Raw genomic sequence first — 20,865 nt, 5'->3', positions numbered from 1 at the left:
CCCTGAAGCACAAGATCTCTATTAAATTATAAACTGCCTGAAAGCAGTTACTAAATTTTATTTATCTTTGTATTTTTTCCTGTGCCTTGAACACGAGACATTTAAGTGTTTGTTGAACAAATCAATGAATGTTTATGATAATGATCATGAGTTACTAGTGAAAATAAAATTCAAATATTAGATGTACGCTAAATGGGGGGGAATGGATCTTTTTTTCATCCTAGTGTTTTACCTTTAGTCTCAATCTCTTTTTTGTAAAACAGCAGAGCAACTCACAAATTGTTTCAATATTGTAAAACACTTTGAGGCCTTACTAAAGAGCAAGTCTTATAATCTCTGAAAATATTTCAATATTTTGCCATTTCCAACACTCCTAGTAAAGTCTTAAAGATGAGGCAAATCATTTGGTTTTTAAAAATGCAATTAGACTTAAAATCAGAAGTAAGGGCCCAGTTCTACTTTCCTTGTAAATTTCAAGAAGTCACTTAATTTCTCTCAGCATCCCTTTCTACATCAACAAAATAAAAAGATTTACATCATCTCACAGCATTATATAATAGCCAACACTAAGATTGACAAAGAACTTTGTGTAGGTTTTCTCATTTGTTCCACATAGTCCTGTGAGGTGGATACTCTTGTTATCCCTATCTTACAGACGATAACATTGAGGTTGGAAGAAGTCAAATGACTTGCCCAGAGTCACACAGCTAGTTAGTGTCTAATGTGGGATAGTCCAGACTCCAAGTCTACTGCCAAATTAATTATACCACTTAGCTGCCTCTATATGTAAGTTCAAGTTTTGTTATCATTCAGTAGTTTTTCAGTTGTGTTAGACTCTTCATGACCCCATTTGAGGTTTTCTTGGCTGAGATACTGGAGTGATTTGCCATTTCCTTCTCCAGCTCATTTTACAGATGAATTGAGACAAACAAGGTTAAGTGACTTGCCCACAGTCACATAGCTAGTTCGTATCCAAGGCTTGATTTGAATTCATGAAGACAAGTCTTCTTGACTCTGTGTTCATCACTCTATCCACTGTGCCATCTACCTGCCCAAGTCTAAGTAAAAGAGCCTTAAATAAAGATATATAGATATAGATATATACATAATGCTTGGATTTTAAATAATGGCCTTCACATGTCTGAGAAGTGAGAAATGCCATAGCTAAAAAACAGTTCATCTGGAATACATCTGGGAATGTCATGGTACTTCAAGCTCATTATAAGTGAACGCTGATATGACAGCCAAGAGAGCTGATGAAATCTTAGGCTGCAAAAAGAGTTTAAGTGACCATGTCTAGGGAAGTTATTGTTCCACTTTACTCTGTCCTGGCTGGTTTATACCTAGAGACCACACCTCCCTCATTCTGTGAGACATTACAGGAAAGGCATCAATATGTTGGCAATCATCCAAATAAGGTCAAGGGTCAAGAGCCTCAACATCACACCACATGGGAACTGGTTGAGAGACCTAAAAATGTTTAACCTGAAAAAAAGACAAGACTTATAGAGACCTATCAGTCCTCAAATATTTGAAGGTTTGAGAGAAATTGGGTTTGTTCAGCCTGGCCCATATGGTGTAATGAGGGGAAGCTACAAACAGGCCCATTTAGGTTTGATAGAAGGAAAAATGTCCTAATAATTAGAGCAATACAAAATCCAGCTGCCTCAGGAGGCCTTTGTATCCCTCTTGCAGTCTGGATGGATGATCACTTGTCAGACGTGTTGTAGAGAGAATTTTTGTTCATGTATAGATTGTACTAGATGGCTTCCGAGGTCCATGCCAGCTCTGGGATTGTCATTCTGTGAAATCAGGCTAAAGTAATAGAAATTAATGTTGGGCCAAATAGTGAATAATATACAATGTGTATTTCCTTATTAATAACAGCAGTTAACCAACAGCTCCACCATGAGTAACACAGAAAAGAATGAACAGAATTGGTCAATATGAAAATCTACTTTTATGCCACACTATGTCTACACGTGATGCCACTTATGATTTAGTTTTGCTTTTTTTTTTCTCAACAGACATTGTGAGTTTGCCAACAACAATCTGTAATTATTTCTGCAATGAATATGAATAAGGCGATGATGTTTCTGTTTCAGAGCCTTCTCAATAAACTGTTTTCAAACAATCCAAAGACATACTTAGCAGGCTATAGAATTGGGTTAACAGTAAATATTGTTGCCCCATGACTATTTTTACTTTCAAGGCATGAATTCTTTCCAGATAATGTTTTTTTTAGTTGCTTTCTATTTTTTCCCTAATAGAAAGCAGAATACAAGCTAACCTGGAGTCTTATTAGAATACAACTGCTTTAAGAGAGGACTTGGTGCCATCAGTCAGATTAACCTTTTATCACTTTCAAGGGGGTTTACTATTGGGAATACTTACTTAGATACTTCAACAGACCTGTGATCTCATTAGGGTGGACAGTCCCCAGAATAGAACAGATGGCAACCCCTCTACCATGATCTTTTCATTCTTGTCCATTTCATTAGCATTCACATTATGTACATTGACAGGAAGGGTGATGATCATATATCTGAACAGAAATCTCCTTTATAATATTTCCAACACACTCTACTGTAGATTCTTTATAAAGGAATTAGAAGTATTAGCATCTCAATATAAAAATATTTCCTCTGTAGTACTGTCTAATGACATGTACCCCCAAATACAAGGTTAAAGAGAGACTTCCCTGATGTAGTCCATTATTTTATGAGTAATAAATAGAATGTAAATCCCCTTAATGGCAGAAATTGTTTAGTTTTTGTTTCTATATCATAAGCACTTAGAGAAATGCCTGATGCATAGAAGGTACTTAATATATATATTTATTGATTAATTAATGGATATAACAAGCTATAAAATCAATAATATATAAATATATGTATATAAATTATCAATATAAACACACATAATGCAAAATAAATAATAAAATGAAGGATTTCAATAAAATAATAAGATTATTTTTATTATTATGACTAGCATTAATTTAATGCTTTAAAGTTGCAAAGCAATTTACATATATTCTTTTACTTTCAAAATCCTGTGAGATAAGTGCTATTATTATCCAAATTTTAAGTGAAGAAATTGAGGCAGACTTAAGTGACTTGTGTAGGGTCACATAGCAAATAAGTATCTAAGGCAGAATTTTAACTCAGGTCTTCCTTACTCCAGGTCCAGCATTGTTTACTGTACAGCCTAGGTGCTCCTAAAATGAGTGAAAGAACATTAAAGTGATCTTTTTAGCAACAGTGACTTTGGGCAAATCAACATTTTTCTTTTTAAAGTAATAGTCCTCCATGCTCCCCGAAGGCTATATTCATAGAACTTTATCCTGAAACTCTAGGTAATCCCTCTTTCTCTTTGAAACCTCAACCTGTTCCACTTTAAAATTTTTGGAAGAACTTAAGCAGATAGTGATTGTTAAAAGAGAATGCAACAAAAGGGAGGAGAGCATGAGGTTTGGGGTGGGGGGAGATATAAAAAGTAAAATACTCTTTGGGGCTTTTAAAGCCCTTCATAATTGGACCACTTCCTACCTTTCCAGCCTTCTTAAACTTTGAGTCCCTCTAAATAGTCTATGATGTAGCAACACCAGCCTTCTTGCTGTTCCTTACATGTGGTACTCCATCTCTCAACTCAGTGCCCTCTCATTGGCATTCCCCCATGCCTGGAATGTGCTTCTTCCCAATCTCTACCTCCTTCCTTCCCTGCTCACATCCTACTATCTACAAAAGGCTTTTCCTAGTCCCTGGAGCCAGGTCCCTGCCCAATGCTAGTACCCTGAGATACCCGCCCCCTTATACTGTATTTATGTTGTACATTCATAGTTGTTTGCATATTATCTCCCCCATTAGAATTTGAGATTCTAAAGAGAAGGGATTGTTTTTGTCATTCTTTGTATCTTCAATTCTTAGTACCTGGCACAAAGACTTAATACATGCTTGTCAAATTGACTTGATTTCATCCTCCTTTTTAGATTTTGTAGTTTTTAATGAAATTCACAATATCACAGTGGATCTCAGAATGAACCTTCTGTTCATCTTGCTTGTTCATTCTACCTACTTTTTCCACAATACCCCTTCTTTCCACACAGAGCTATCATCCTAATTCAAGTCACCTGTATTATATCAATAGCCTCCTAATTAAGTTTCCTTGCCTCCAGCCTCCCACTTCCAATCTCTAAGCCATCATCTAAACAACAAGCACATTGATATTCCTAAAGCACAAATCCAAAAGAAGCTTAAAGTGGCTCCATATTGCCCCTAAGGTAAAACACAAGCTTTTCAGTTTGGTTTTTAAAGTCTTTGACAATCTATCTTCAACCTCTTTCCCCAGGCTATTTAGACATTATCTCCAATCAGACATTATACATTCTAACCAAACTGGCCTATTTGCTATTCCCTTGGAGCAGCAAGAATAGATGGAACACTTAGCATTCCAATGGCATCTTTGCACAGGCTGTCCTCTATGCCTGGAATATTCTCCATCTTCAGTGTCATCTCTTAGAAGCCCTACCTCCTTACAAGGCTCAGCTCAAGTGCTACCTCCTGCCAGAGGACTTTCCCTACCATCATAATTGTTAAGACTCTGTCCCTTCCAAGATTACTTTGCATTTGTTTTGTGTATTATTTGCACATGTTGGTTACCCCAAATAGAACATAAACTCCTTGAGGTCAGGAATTGTTACTTTTTTTCTTTATATCCCCAGAACAAAGTATCATTTCTGGCATATGGTAATAAATACCTATTGAGGTGAACTGAACCCATGGACCTTGATTTAGTGATATAAAGCACACAGTGGTGTGATAGACCCAGCTCCTATTGTTCAGTCATATCAGACTCTTCATCTCCCCATTTGTGGTTTTACTGGCAGAGATAATGGAGTGGTTTGTCATTTCCTTCTCTAGCTCCTTTTACACATGAGGAACAGAAGCAAACACATTTAAGTGAATTGCTTAGGGTCACTCAGCTAGTAAGTGTCTGAGGCCAGATTTGAACACAGGATGATGTCCTCCTGATTCCAGGCCCAGGACTCTATCCGCTGTGCCACCTAGCTGCTAACCACTTGTAAAATCCAATAGTTAAATTTTTGAAATGTGCCTTTACCCCCTCAGAAATCAGCAAAAACTTATTTATTGTTTCATTGATTTTCTAGTGCTGAGAAAGTGATGGAGAGCTAGGTGGCACAGTGGATAGAGCACCGGCCCTGGACTCAGGAGTACCTGAGTTCAAATCCGGCCTCAGACACTTAACACTTACTAGCTGTGTGATCCTGGGCAAGTCACTTAACCCCAATTGCCTCGCTTAAAAAAAAAAAAGTGATGGAGAAAATATTAATAATATAAATTATACTTAAAAATGTGTCATGCATATATTTCTTTTTTTTTCAGAGTCAGTTAAACATTTTCCAGCATACCCCTGAATATAATTTTAAAAGATGTAATGTGAGGGTCAGAAGACCAGATTTGCCGTTCAAAAGAAATAGGAATTTATACAAGGAAGAATCTCAGTTTTCTCACCTGTAAATTACCCCAGGCCTTACTGTCTGTTTCCTAAGAGGGGAGGGATAGCCAGGCTGAGTGCCTCCTAATGAGACTGCCTCCCTGCTCAGACTCAGATAGAAGCTGCCCTGAACCAAATGAGAACTTCCCAAATGAGAAGCAGAGTCCTGCTTCCACTGACTAATCCTTGTTCCCATCAACCACCGCTACAGAACCCCCAACCTTGTCCTCAAAGTGAAACACGAAAACAACACTGACTGGAATTTCCCTCTCTGCTACATACAGCTGCATCTCTTGATGAAAACATAGTCTCCCCCACTGTTACATCTGTCATTTTAATTTTTACTCATTTCACATCTGACATCTCCTAATCTGAGCCCCCTTCATGCATATGAATGGTGGGTTATTATGGCATCTGAGAACTACTGTGCTCATTTGTACTCTGGATTTACTCTGGTTCATCATTTAAGACACAATTCATCACCCCCAGCTGCAGGTTTTACTGCTAAATACTTGGCTGTTGTGTAACTCTTGTCACTGAGTGTGATCTTTTCCTAAACTGGTGACAGAAATAGTCAAAACTGACAGAAGGAAGGCCTTGAATTCAGCTACGGGGTGCATTGAGTTCAACCAGGTGATTATAGCAAGCAAGACAATAACCATAAATCTTTTCCCTAGATGCCACCTATTTTCAGATCCTTTCTTACTGTGACATCATTGTAGCTTCTGAATTCCCACAGAAAGGCATAGTTATGTTCCTATAATTGGGTGAAGCTTCACCCCTTTCAGAAACTAAAATCAAGTTAAGTTCTTTGTACTTAACCCCTGTATGAAGAGTGTTGTCAAATATCTAGCTAGCGTTTTTCACGCAGCACCAACCACTCTTGGGCAATCATAACAAGCATAGAAACAAAGGGGCTTTATCACAGAGTACTAAAATAGGAGGTTAGGGAACTTTCTTCTCTGGGTGCCTGTATTTCCTCCTTCAAGTGCTTTCCCTGTGATTCATTTCGTGGTGCTGAACTGAATATTGTATATTTTCATTTATGCTTGGCGCGCGCGTGCACGTGTGTGTGTGTGTGTGTGTGTGTGTGTGTGTGTGTGTGTGTGTGTGTGTGTGTGTGTGGAAAGGCAGGGCCTTTAAGCAGCTGACAAGCCATACTGGTTAGGCAGCCTTCTACTTAAGTCTCTCTGGGGCTAGGTTTGGTTTCATCACTATGTCACCACTATATTTTTGCTTTGCATATGAAGTTCCATGATAATTTTTCACGTGAAGCAACATGATCACCATTGTTTTAAACTATCTTAGAGCTGAAAATTTTTGTTTTTGTTTTGTTGTGGGTTGGCCTTTGGGGGGTTTTTTTGGTGGGGCAAAGAGGGTTAAGTGACTTGCCCAGGGTCATGCAGCTAGCAAGTGTCAAGTGTCTGAGGCCAGATTTGAACTCAGGTCCTCCTGAATCCAGGGCCAGTGCTTTATCACCTCTGCCACCTAGATGCCCCCTGAAACTTTTTTTCCATAATCCTGTTTGTCTTTACCAAGTACTTTTCATCCTTCCATTACATTAAGATTGACTCAAGTGATAGCTGCGTGATCAAAATAACTCACAGCCCAAATATATCAATCACTTCAGCTATGTTAACAGACCAATTTGGATTGACACATGTTTGAATCAATCAAGTATGTGAAAACTGACCATTCAAATGGCAGTCAGTTGCAAAGCATGATACAGTAGCTGAGGCAGTGACTATTAGATATGGTTTTTCACAGATCATGGATTTAGAACTAGAAGGGATCTTATTATAGAAGCCATCAAGTAAACCCCCTTCATTTTTGTAGTTAAGGAAACTAAAGACAAGAGAAATGAAATTATTTGCCCAAAGTCACATGCCACACAGTAGGTAAGTGATGGAACAAAGATTTGAACCCAGGTCCTTTCATTTCAAAATCACCGCTCTTTTTACTGCCTCCCTTATCAAAACACTATATAAACTTTAAAGAGTTTGTATATATGAAACAGTATTATTTATTTTTATTCACTCCTAGCTCCTTAATTTCCTTTTGGGGTAGGAGCAAGGAGAGGGTTTGGACCCTTGATTTAATTGTGCTAGATAGAGCATTTGTTAAGGATTTACCACACCCAGTTCTTATTGTTCAGTCATTTCAGTCCTGGCAGACTCTTTGTGATCCCATTTAGGGTTTTCTTGGCAAAGATACTGGAGTAGTTTGCCATTTCCTTCTCCACCTCATTTTAGAGTTGAGGAAACTGAGGCAAACAAGGTTAAGTGACTTGCCCAGAATCACACAGCTACTAAACATCTGAGGCCACATTTGAACTCAAGTCTTCCTGACCCCAGGTCCAGCACTATCTACTGCATCACTTTGCCACCTAACTGCCCAGGCATTATGTTAAATCCTGGGGATATATGTACAAGCAAGCAAGACAATCTTTGCCTTCAAGTAGCTTACAACCTAATAGGAAAAGATAATACATAAAGAGGAGCTAAAACTGGGGGTAAGGAGAATATCTCAAAGGGACATGGTAAGGAGAGTCAGTAAGTGGTAAAGAGTCCTACAACCTGGCAAAAAGGGTGGGAAATTAATTTATCAAAGCTGGGGGGTTCAAGAGGTGGAACCCAAGCTTCTAATGGGGTAGAAATGGTCAACAATTAGAGTTTTGTTGAAGTGACAGCCAGGGAGTGGAATATAATCCTGAGACACAACTCTCAGTGAAGAAATTCCCTCTACCAATGTAAATAGCAGCTGTTCTGCAATTGACATATAATTTCTCATAGCACCCTAACCCTAATAGGGTCTTCCAGTGCAAAGACTACAGAGTACAGAAGGAACCCTCTGCAGCTCTCACAAATCTCCCCTACACACCAATAGAAAATTACCTTAGACTTCATTCTTATACCACAGTTTGTTCAACCATTTCCCTATTGACTTGGCACATGCTTTGTTTTTGAAGTCTTTGTTATAACAAAGGGTGCTACTATGAATGGAGGCATCTAGGTGGTACAGTAGAGTGCTGGCCATGGAGTCAGGAAGACCTGAGTTGAAATCCATCCTCAGCCTCTGGAAAAGTTGTTGTTTGCCTCAATTTTCTGAGCTGGAGAAGGAAATTGCAAAACACTCCAGTACCTTTGCCAAGAAAACTCTGAATGGGTTCACAAAAGAGTCTGAAATGACTCAACAACTGTTATGAATATTTTGAATATCCAATGGATTGATATTTTTGTTTTTGACTTTTTTGGGATCCTGACTCATTTAATTTTTCTGCACAGTGTTTTTAATCCAGTAACAGACCCTGATACCATAAAAACCTTTCTTTTTAGGAGTGAGGGGAGTAAAGAAAGACAAATAGTTCCCTGTCATACCTCAATGGCCCTTGATAGCATCACCAGTCACTATAATTCAGTGGTCTGCAGAAGGAAGCCACTGTAAACAGCACAGTCAATTGACATGCTAAAGTATAATACAGTAATCAAGCCATCAGAGTAATGCATACTCAAATGGTAAAATGGAACAGCATGTTTTAAGAAGGCATCCTATGATTCAGTGACAGTCAGCCAATAAGTGTTTATTAAGTATCTAATATATGCCAGAGGGGGGCAAAAAGGAATTAGGAAGACCCAACTTTATGAATTCAAATCTAGCCTCAGACACTGGTTGTATAACCTTGGGCTAGTCACTTAACCTTTTTTTGCATCAGTTCCTCATCTGTAAATGAGCCAGAGAAGAACATGGCAAACCACCCCAGTATCTTTGCCAAGAAAACCCTGAATGGGGTCACAGGGAGTCAGACACAACTGAAACAACAACAACAACAAAAATGTGTCAGACACTGTGCTAAGCATTAAGGATACAAAGAAAGGCAAAAGACAGTTCTTGTGCTCAAGGAGCTCATAATCTAATGGGGGAGACAACATGCAAATAACTATGTACATCAAGCAATAAACAGGATCATTTGGAAATAATCAACTGAGGGAATACACTAGAATTAAGAGGGATTAGGAAAGACTTCCTTCCTGTAGAAGGTGAGATTTTAGTCAGAACTTGAAGGAATCCAGGGAGGCCAGGAGGCAACCATGAGTCTGGAGAGCTTTCCAGAGATCAGGGACAGTCAGAGAAAATGCCCTGAGCCAAGAGAAATGGGATGTCTTGTTCAGAGAATAGCAAGGAGGCCAGTGTCATTGGATCTGAGTATATGGTGGGATGTAAGGTTTCAAATCAAATGAACATTTATTAAATGCCTACCATATTCAGAGCACTATGCTTGGCAGTGAAGGAATTATGATGTTTCATGAGGGCATGGTCCATGTCCTAATGTAACTTATAGGCAATGAAATTGCATCGTCCTCAAGTGAAAAACAAAGGGAGAAGGTTTTCTCAACCTTTAAGCTAGATGGCACAGTGGATGGAACACTGCACCTAGAGTCAGGAAGCCCTGAATTTAAAGCCACCTTCAGACATTTACTAGTTGTGTGACCTTAAGCAAGTCACCTCAATTCTGTCTTTCTCAATTTCCTCATCTATGAAATGGGAATAAAAACAGCACCTATCTCCCAGGGTTATTTGGAGGATAAAATGAGATTATATTTATAAAGCACTCTGCAAACTTTAAAGCACTTTATAAATGCTATTTAGTAGTAATAAAAGAAAATGGGTATTCTAATAACACCTTGAAACTGGTGATTAAGGAAAAGCTGAAATATGCAGTTAGATTATCTCAGTCCTGGATTTTCATTCCCTGTATACCATCAGGGTTGAGGAAGGGAACCTAAACATATTTACAATGTTGTTGAAAATTATCGGGTTTGGAAGTTGTTACTAATCATTTTCTTGGCCAGTGCCAACAAATCAAGCATAATAGGTTGAAAGATTATATAGATTCAGAGATATAAGGAACTATAAGGTTAGACACTGAGTCCAACCTCCTCACTTTAAGGATGAGGAAACTCAGGAAAAATAACTTAAGTAACTTGCCCAGAGTAATACAGCTAGTGTCAGAGACAGAATTTGAACTCAGATCTTTCTGGCACTCAAGTCTAATACTCCTATTACCCACTGTTCCCCTAGCTGCCCCTTGGGATAAAGCCTAATAAGTAGATTGCTTTTATATCATGCCAATACTTCAGCTACTTATAAATTAAAATCGTTGGTGATTAGAAATGTCTTTAGCTTAGATCTTTCAAAGGGGCTTTCCCTATTTCTTCAGAATACAACTAATATAAAACATTTTTTCTGAATGACAGTGTTATGGTTTTTGCTCTTTCAATTAAGTTCAGCAAAAAAAAATAAAACAAAACCAAAGGATAGTAAAATGATTCTGTCACTAAATAATCTAGAGCTACACAAGAAAAACAAGATTTTGGCATATAAATCTGTGTGTGTGTGTGTGTGTGTGTGTGTGTGTGTGTGTGTGTGCGTGGTATTGGCACAAATATATGTATATGCATACTCACAGATATAGATGGATGGATGGATAGATGGATGGACAAAAAGAGAGAGACAGAGACAAAGACAGAGACAGAGAGAGGCAGAGAGAGGCAGAAAGACAGAGAGAGAGAAAATCTTCCTGCCTCTCCATGTTACCTTACTAATTCAAACTATAGACTAGGGGGTTATTCAGAAGACAAAATTTAATTACAAAAGAGATTCCAAGAAAAAAAAGTTGATACATCTGGCAAGTATTAAACACGACTTTCAATTTCATTATTAAAAATGAAGTTTTTTAATATTATACATGACTAAATTTATATTAAAAATCAAACATCAAGGAAAATAAAGGAAATTATGGCCTCATATCCTGTCAGCAGAAATGTCTTCTTCAGCTAATGATGAACTTGTAGGTTTCACACAGAGCAAGAACATTCTCTCTGACTTCTCTCTCTCTCACTCCCTATATCCAATCAGTTGCCAAGTGTTGTCCATTTTACCTCTATAACATAATAATAATAATAATAATAATAGCTAATACTTATATAGTGCTTGCTATGTGCCAGGTACTGAACTAAGGCTTTATAAATTATTAGTAATAGCTAATAATAGCTAATGTACAGTTCCTATAATGTGCTAAGCACCCTTTGAGATAGGTACAATTTTAATCTTTATTTTACAGGTGGAAAAACAGACAAACAGAATTTGTGACTTGCCCAGGGTCACACAGCTAATAAGTTTCTGAGGACAGGTTTGAACTCAATGCTTCTTCTGTATTTATATAGTCACCATCTTAGTTCAAGTCTCCTTCACTTCAGACCTGGATTTTTTTTTTGGGGGGGGGGGACAGGGCAATGAGGATTAAGTGACTTGCCCAGGGTCACACAGCTAGTGTCAAGTGTCTGAGGCCAGATTTGAACTCAGGTCCTCCTGAATCCAGGGCCTGTGCTTTATCCACTGCGCCACCTAGCTGCCCCCTCAGACTTGGATTATTAAAACACCCTTTGCTCCTGAATTCCAGGGTCTCCCCTCTCCCATCCATCTTCCCCATAGATGGCAAAGGAAACCAAGGCACAAATCTGAACATGTCTCTCCCTTACTCAAGAAGTTTCTATTGCTGTCTATTGCCTCAAGAATAAATGCAAACTCCTCATTTTGGCATTTTAAAGGATTATAGCTCCATTTCTAGGATTTCAACTGTCAATTAATGGGAGTATATTATATTTCTCCTCTTTACACACTCTGTGATTCAACCAAACTGGTCTTTTTACTACTTCTAAAACTCAGCATTCTATCTTCCACTTGGTACAATCAGTGCCACATACCTGGGCTGTGCTTGCTGTTTCTCTTCTTCTTGGAATCCCTAGCTTTCTTCATCATTCAGAAAACTAGTATTCTCTTTCTCCTCAAATATTCATGTATATGTTGACCCATTTTTATGTTTTATTTAGCCAGTAGTATATAAGTTGTTAGAAGGGAAGAACTGTTTTCATATCCCCAGTACCTATCACAATCCGTCATACAAGATAGCCTTAATGCTTATGGGCATGTTTTATATTATTGTACATGTATAACCTATATTACATTGCTTGCCATTTTGGGGAAGGGAAAAGGAAGGGAGAGAGGGAGAAAAATTTGAAATAAAATATTTCAGAAATGAATGTTGAAAAGTGTCTTTACGTGTAATTGGAAAAAATACTATTATATTCTCCTAAAAAATGCTTGTGGGATTGAATTTTATTGAAATGTTTTTAGGATTTAATTACATTGAATTATTCATAAAACCTAAATTATTAGGACCTGGGAGTAATCAGTGCTTCTGCTAAATCTGAAATTATAAGAAATAGTAATGAAAGACAAATGTTTGCCCTAATCCCTGTATTTGACAGTTCACAGTAAGTGCTCTTAAGTAAGGAGCATGAGTTAATATCTAGTAATCAAGTAATGTTGTCAAGGACAGTCCCACCTAATAATTTACTTCCATATGCATCTCTGTGGAGAAGCAAGACAACCCTGAGATCTAGCCTCAAATGCCGTGTTTTCCCTTTCATTCAAGTCAGAATAAAACTTGACTTATGAATATTCCATTGTGTTCTCATTTGCCCTCTCTTCCCCACATTGATCTGGGACTTCTTAATGGGCAACCTCTAGCTCATCCAGCTGAGTCACCTCTGCTTTTTGTAACATGATACTTTGGAGATTCAGCAGGCTGACAAGCTGATGCCCCACTACAAGTCCTCTCTTCATGGCTGTTGAAATGGGTTGAACTCCTTTTCTATTTAAGCAGCTCAAACTATTCTTTTTTATTTCTAAAAACATTTTTTGAACTTTTTGTTCTAGAAAAAATGATGGCAGAAAGAAATAGGATAAGGAGAAAGAAAACAAAACCGTGTTGTTGAGTTTAAAAAGCACTGACATCAGAAGAAGACGGGTTCAAATCTTGGCTTTGATTTATAACCCATATGACTTGGGTGAGTCACTTACCCTTCCTGGTTTCTTCCTGTATAAAGTGAGAGGTTTGGAGATGCTATCTAAGGCCCCTTCCAGATCTAAATCTTTTGTTTTGTTTTGTTCGGTGAGGCAATTGGAGTTAAGTGACTTGCCCAGAATCACACAGCTAGTAAGTGGATCTAAATTTATAATTGTTTTGTGATACCCCATCTGGTATACTTTCACCAACTTTCATTTGCATTCATATGTTGGATGTCCAGGGCAACTAGGTTGCACTCATGTTCTAGGAGTATCCTCTATGGAACTACTATTCTACAACTATAGATCAGAAGCCTCTCTCAGTGAACTTCCCATTAACAGTCAACCAAAAGAAACAAATAACTTAAAAAAAAAAAGGCATTTATGAAGATGGCAAAGTACAAACAGTAGTCAAAGGACTTCCCTCTTAAACCTGGGACATAGTCTCCTCCAAAAATATATAACTGGGGCAATTAGGTGGTACAGTGGATAGAGCACCAGCCCTGGATTCAGGAGGACCTGAGTTCAAATGCGGCCTCAGACACTTTACACTTACTGGCTGTGTGACCCTGGGCAAGTCACTTAACCCCAATTGCCTCACAAAATGAGTAATGGTAGTGAGATACACATATAGGCAATACATATGATGAGGGCTTCTAGCAGTACAGAGCTTCAATGTCCTTTAACTTCTCACATACCTCTTCTTGGTGCCAATGCTAGTTTCTGGCCATTGAATCCATGGCCAGCTCTATTCCCTGCTGTGAGTTGCTCCTTGAAGTTGCTTCCTCCTTTAAACATCTGTCTCTATGTCCAGGTCTGACTGGAGAGTGTGTATTTGCTCTCTGCTGGATATATGTCAACTGTGCTTCAAACCCTCTTGAACTGATTTTCTTGAACTTTTCAATGAACTTTTTCCTACTGGGTGAGTAACTCTACTGTTAGATAACTATGGCAGATAAAGAAGGAAAGAAAATTTTCTACACCCCTCCCCCCAACCTCTCACTATCTTCTGTTATAGACACAAGGATTACACTCTGCAAAGCTGCTCCCAACTTGGACTCCCTCAAACTCTCAGATTATTTTGATTTACTCTTAAGGACCACCAAAGGAATGATGAATCTTTTGTCCAGCCAGTGGGAGACTCTCTTAATGCAATCAGGTAAATTATTGAATTTCTAAAAGGATCACATCTTTATAGTCAGTTTAAACCTCGTTATCTGCCCTTTACTTTCTAGGATTATATTACAGTTAGTCAAAGAGCAACTCCCCTACACTACAAAGAAAAGAGAAAATTTTGATGGTTGATTCTTAAAAGAATAACAAGGTTTCATAGTGACAGAGTGTGTATCATCCCACAGTCATTTAATTTCACTAAAAGCCAGTACAGCTTCATCAAGAATAGGTCATGACAGATTAACCTCATTTCTTTATTTGACACAGTTATTATTACTAGATCAGGGAAATTCTGTAACTATAGTTTATTTATATTTTAACAAAGGATTTGACAAAGTTTCACACTATTCTTGGGAAAAGGTGGAGAGATGTGGGATAGACAATAGCACAGTTATGTAGATTCAGAACTCACTGGACAATTGGATCCAAAGCATAACCAGTGATGATCGGATGTCAGCTTGGAAAGATGTATTAACTGGACTACCCCCCAGAGACTTGTACTTAGCCCTATGCTGTTTAAGATGTTTAGCTTTGACTTAGGAAAAAGCATAGATGGCTTCCTTGTAAAATGAATATGACACAAAACTGGGAGGTACAACTAATAAGTTGGATAAAAAATCAAAATCCAAAAAAAACCCTAGAATACTAGAATGTTGGTATGAATCCCATAAGGTAAACTTTAATAGAAATTAGCAGATACAAAATATTGGATGTATGGCTACAGCAATAGCCCAGAGTGAACAACAGTTCATCTGAAAAAGTTTGGTGTGTTTTAGGAACTGCAAGCCTAGCATAAGTGAATAATGTAATATGGCAGCCAAAAAACAAACAAAAAAACAAAACCAATACAAACTTAGGCCATATTGAGAAGCATAGTGAACAGGACTTGTGACATACTAGTTCACAGTGCTCTGTACTGGTTAGATTACATTTAGAGCATCAGGTTTAGTTCTAGGTACCATAGCTTAGGAAAGAAGTTAATAAGCTGAAAAATATCCAAAGAAGGCCATCAAGATGGTAAAAGGTCTTGGGCTTTTGCCACATAAGGATCATTTACTATCAGCTAATCTGCTTGCTTTCTACTCCATTATCATCTTCATCTATTATCTTCATCATGCCCCACCCAGGATAAACTCATCACCAACAAGCTTATTCTCTTAAACATTGCTTCTACATTGCTACTCAAACCTCATCAATACCTCCAGTTGTTTCTGTGTCTCTGATTGGAGGACTGGAGGGTAGAGGGGAAAAAAACCTCCTCCTGTAGCCCCCTTTTAGAGAAGGCTCAAAATCCCAACCATCTCTTCATTTGCCATCAAATGCTTGTTTTGACTCCACCGACATCTTCATCATTCCCCTGTACCAGGTACCCTCTGGCACTATCTCCAGCCCTCCCAATTTTCAGCTTCCTTTTGTGTATTGCCTTCTCCCAATAGATTGCAATCTCCTTAAGGGCAGGAGCTATCTTTCTTTTTGTTGTTTGTACCCCCAGCACTTGGCACAATGCCTGGCACGTAGTAGTTGCTTAATAAATGGTTATCATATCATTTGAAGCAAAGGAGGATATTTAGCCTGGACGAAAGAAGATTTAATTGGACCGTGATAATACTTTTCCAATATTTGAAGGGCTTCCTTATAAAAGAGAGATTAGTCAAGTTCTCCTTGGCCCTGGAGAGCAGACCTGGAATAAATGAATCGAAGCTGCAGAGAGGCAAATTTAGGCTTAAAGTTAAAAAAAAATTTCCTAACAATTAGAAGTATCTTAAAGTATAATTGACCACCTTAGGAGATAATAGTTTCCCTCCTACAGGAGCACTTCTGGCAATCTAAATGAGTACTTGAATAAAAAAAGCATTTATTAAGCACTTGCTTTATACTAAACATTGTTGTAGAGAGGATTCTTGTTCAAATTTGGCTTTGGACTTTATAGCCTTAGAAGTACATTCCAATATTGAAATTTTGTGATTCTATAATTCCCCCAACTCCTCAAAGGTTTTAAACCTCAGAGTCAGCAATGGCCCCTGGCCAGGATAACTGTGGGCTTTCTCAGTCTGTCTCAATCATAATCCCAAACCCAAAAGCAGTTAGCATTATACTAGAAATGCCACCAGATCCTCCCCAGTCAATGTTTATTAAGCCCCTACTGTATGTAGAGATACATTTGAGAGAGTGAAGATGAATGAAGGTGGGTTAAGGAAGACATCAGCAAATTTCAGGGATCTTATCTTGTGGAGGAGATAGACCACATACACATAGAATGACTAAAGGTCCTGTGGAAATAGAATGAATAATGAGTTTATTAATCACCTCGATTTGCTTGAGTTCCCTTATTATCCAGAAAGGATCAAAATAACCTGGGGGGGCAGCTAGGTGGCATAGTGGATAGAGCACCGGCCCTAGAGTCAGGAGTACCTGAGTTCAAATCCAGCCTCAGACACTTAACACTTACTAGCTGTGTGACCCTGGGCAAGTCATTTAACCCCAATTGCCTCACTAAAAAAAACAAAACAACAACAACAAAAACTCCCTGGGAATTGGAATCAGCAAATCAGGAGGTGGAATGAGTGTTGCTGGAGTTTGTAATACCAGTGATCCTTTGTAGTGTCCACTGGGTATACCTGGAACACTTCTGCTGTGCCAGCAACCACAGAGCTGGCTCAAACTGATTCATACCAGCCCCAAACAGATAGAGCTTGTACAAACGTTCTGGTTCCAGATACTCTGCATGCCTCTTATTGACTACCTAAACCACTCCCTAAAATCCAACCTTCAGAATAGCCCAGACCAGGTCTACTGCTCCACTGCACATGTTCTGTACTTGTTCAATAAATGCTTCTGGTTTTTACCCTTGAATTGTGCCTCTATTCCCTCTGTTCAGGCAGACTCCATGCCTCAATGAATCATTCTGCCTCAATTAATCAAACGAAATAAGATGAGGGGGGAGAGTCTTACACTAAGAAGACTTGTGTGGAGGTCGGGGATGGGAATTTGAAAGTTACCTTCAAGTATTTGAAGGTTTTGCTTGGACAAAGAAGGAAGACCCAGAAGTAGTGGTTTGAATTTGCAAAGAAGCAAATTGAGGCTTGGTGTCAGAAGAATTGTCAAACAACTAGAGCTGTCTAAAGATGAAATAGCATGCTTCAAAAGGTAATAGTAATGGACATTAAAATCATACCAACTAAACATGTAAGGGCAGGGTAAAAGACACAAAAAGTAGGCAGGAGGATCTATGAAATATTTCTAGGAAGAATTAAATTTTGAGTTAGATTTAGAAAGCAGTATAGCTTGGCAAAAAGCTAGGGAAATAATCCTTCCTAGGTGATTGGAATACACCAAACATACCCACAACTCAGAACCATTTCTGGGTAGTATGTGTATGTATGTATGCATACATGCATGCATGCATGTACGTGTGCATGCATGTGTCATTGTGTATATGTATGTGTGAATCTTATATATTTACAAATATCATATATTTTATTACAGGCATTCATATGTACATGTGCATATGTAGATATACATGTGTACCTACATGCAGATAGAAATACACATGTCCATATACATACGCATACACATGCACACATACATATAAATTTAGAAGGTGTCAGAGAATTCTCTTGGCAGATAGAAGAAGACCTCTTAGGAGAGCTGTACCCTCATCAAGAGTCAGAAGATGGTAGGCCATAGATAAGAGGCCAAACTGAAAGCAAAGAAATTTATGAGCACGCTAAGAAATATTGCTCTCAGTGAAGAGTAGCTTTCTGTGGTACAGATTTGTTTTTTTATAACTTTTCAGACCCACTTAAAGTACATAGGCAATCAGCAGCATTCTTGAGCAACTAAGATAGGCAAGTAAAGCATTTCATAGAATGGGGAGTGGTAGAGAAATAAGAGGATCACACAAGGGAGAAAATTGGAATATTTGGAATGCAACTGGCAGGATTTATAATCAGACTAAGAAAAAATTTCCTGTTTAGGCAGTAGAGACGAGGGGAAATGACCAAACAGTTTTACAATTGTGAAAGAAGTCCTCTTAGACAAAACTTCAGAGTCTCTTATGCTAGGATAAATAGTAGTTACAACAATGGACGAGACCATCTGCTTTATAGGATCCTTACATTGTTTGTGTTATATTTTAGTTCTCCTTCAATATGTGTTGGGAACTTTCCACTGCTAACTCCATCAGGTGGCTGAGGGGTTAGTACCACCAATAATTGTGTCCCTAGTTTTCCTACAGGAGGAAAGAAATATTCCATTCTTCCATTCCCCAAATACCAAGAAAAACATATTCATAGTGGATCAATTTTTTAAAAAAATTTATCTTCTTTCCTAGTCTCTCTTTGGCAAGCATTATCCAAGCACCTTTTCTTGCCTGGACCCAAACCTACCAGACCATATGCCAGTCATCTTCAAGCTGCCATGATCCTGTTGTGCCCAAGCTCCAACCTCCCACCAGACCCTGGACTTCTAATTGAAGAATGTGCTCCTTATCTTGCCCAGACCCAGCTCTACTATGGTATTTCCCAGACATCTTCATGCCATGCCACCAAGAACTTACTTTCCTCCTTCCCCATTTCTTCTGTTTTCTAATTAATTCTAGTTCATAGAAAAATATTCAAACTATTATGATTCCCAGAAAATATATGCCAATCAATTGTCTTTTTAGCCCAACAACTATCCCTCTGACTTCCCTGTCCAAGACACTCATCTCTAGCTACCAATCCCCTCCATATGTGGTCTTTAGGATAATGAACACTCCTAATGAGAAAAGACTTGTCTTTATTACTTGAATTTATAGCTCCAATGTTCAGAGCCTTATTGTACATTATTTAAGTACTCCTTAGAAAGTACGGTCAACCAAAATGGGTATCTCCAGCTAACAGGTAGCTACTTATCTCAGTAACCACATCCTAATTGCAAGGTTTTCACCATGAGATTAAAAGAGACACTCAGGACTTGTTAACTTGGTAGATTTTTTTTTCTCAATCTAAACATTGAACAGAAAACCAAACTGTAGGAAGAGAAGTACCTATGTTGAAAAAACTAAGGGAAAAAACTCCATTCCTTTTCACAAGTAATTCAGATCCAGCAACCACAGGCAATTAACAACCTTCCCTCTATGAAAATATAGATTGTGAAGTCAAGCTTTCAGAAGAGAAAATATACAACAGTCAGAGTAATCAGTTGCTTTCTTTGTGAGACTATCGAGAGGATGTGACCAGAACTGTTTTCAGATCTTGAGGAGGGAACCTTACATCCTGGACTATATTCTTGAATTGGCACCAGCACTTGCTGCTTGAAGCTGATGGAATTGTAGGCCTTAAGGCTTAAGAGGTTCCTTGCAAATGCCATATGTGCCCAGACTTTTTTTTTTCTGTTGCCAACTTTTCTATCTTCATTCAACAAATACAAATGAAACATCTACTATGTGAAAAGCACTGGGCAAGGGTTATAAGGATGACTTAGTCACTGCCCTCAAGGATTTTATAATCTAGTTGCCTAAATAATGAATAAAAATTACTATTAAGTATTTACTATGGGCTAAGCACGAAGGATACAAATGCAAAAGTGCAGATGATCTCAGTCCTCAAGAAGCTTACATTCCAATGGGAAAGACCAGGAAATGGTACTTTTGCCTGGAAAGTTATGGGGGTTATGTGTGGGGGTTTACTGGAGTAGATTACACACAGAAACAATGGCTGAGTTGAGGTTTGTGATCTAGAATTGGGGTTGGGGGGGTTGGAGAGGAGGGAGAGGAAAGTCAAAGTATAAGATCTTGGTGGCCAGGGAGTAGGGGTGAAATGAAGTGTAGTGAGTAAGTGGGACCCTCCTAAAATAGTCATACAGAAGAGGCAGTCTTCAACGAGGGAGGTGAGAAGGGCAGATGTCTCCTCAGCGAAGCAAAACATCCAAAAATAGCTAAAGAACAGGAAATGAAGGGAAACATGGTGATCCTAAGTGATTTAAACAAAAACCTAGTATACAGGAGGAAATATATAATAAGAGAGATACAAAACAAATATTATGGAAACCCAAATAAACGAACCTATTTCTAGCTGAGAGGAAATGTTTCATGGAACAGGTGGTATTTGAACTGGGCCTTGATGAATGGGTAGGATTTTAACAGGCAGAGATGGAGAAGGGCCTTTCAGATGAAAGGAGGAGCACAAGAAAGGAATGGAAAGTATTCCAATTTCACTGGAGAGCAGAATTCACAAAGATCCTCATCTATAGTATAGGAGAGTAGGACTATGATTTATAGAATCTCTT

This window comes from Dromiciops gliroides, chromosome 4 (assembly GCF_019393635.1).
Source record: "Dromiciops gliroides isolate mDroGli1 chromosome 4, mDroGli1.pri, whole genome shotgun sequence".
NCBI classification, from domain to species: domain Eukaryota; kingdom Metazoa; phylum Chordata; class Mammalia; order Microbiotheria; family Microbiotheriidae; genus Dromiciops; species Dromiciops gliroides.
The sequence above is the reverse complement of the archived record's forward strand: the minus strand, read 5'-3'. Positions refer to the sequence as shown.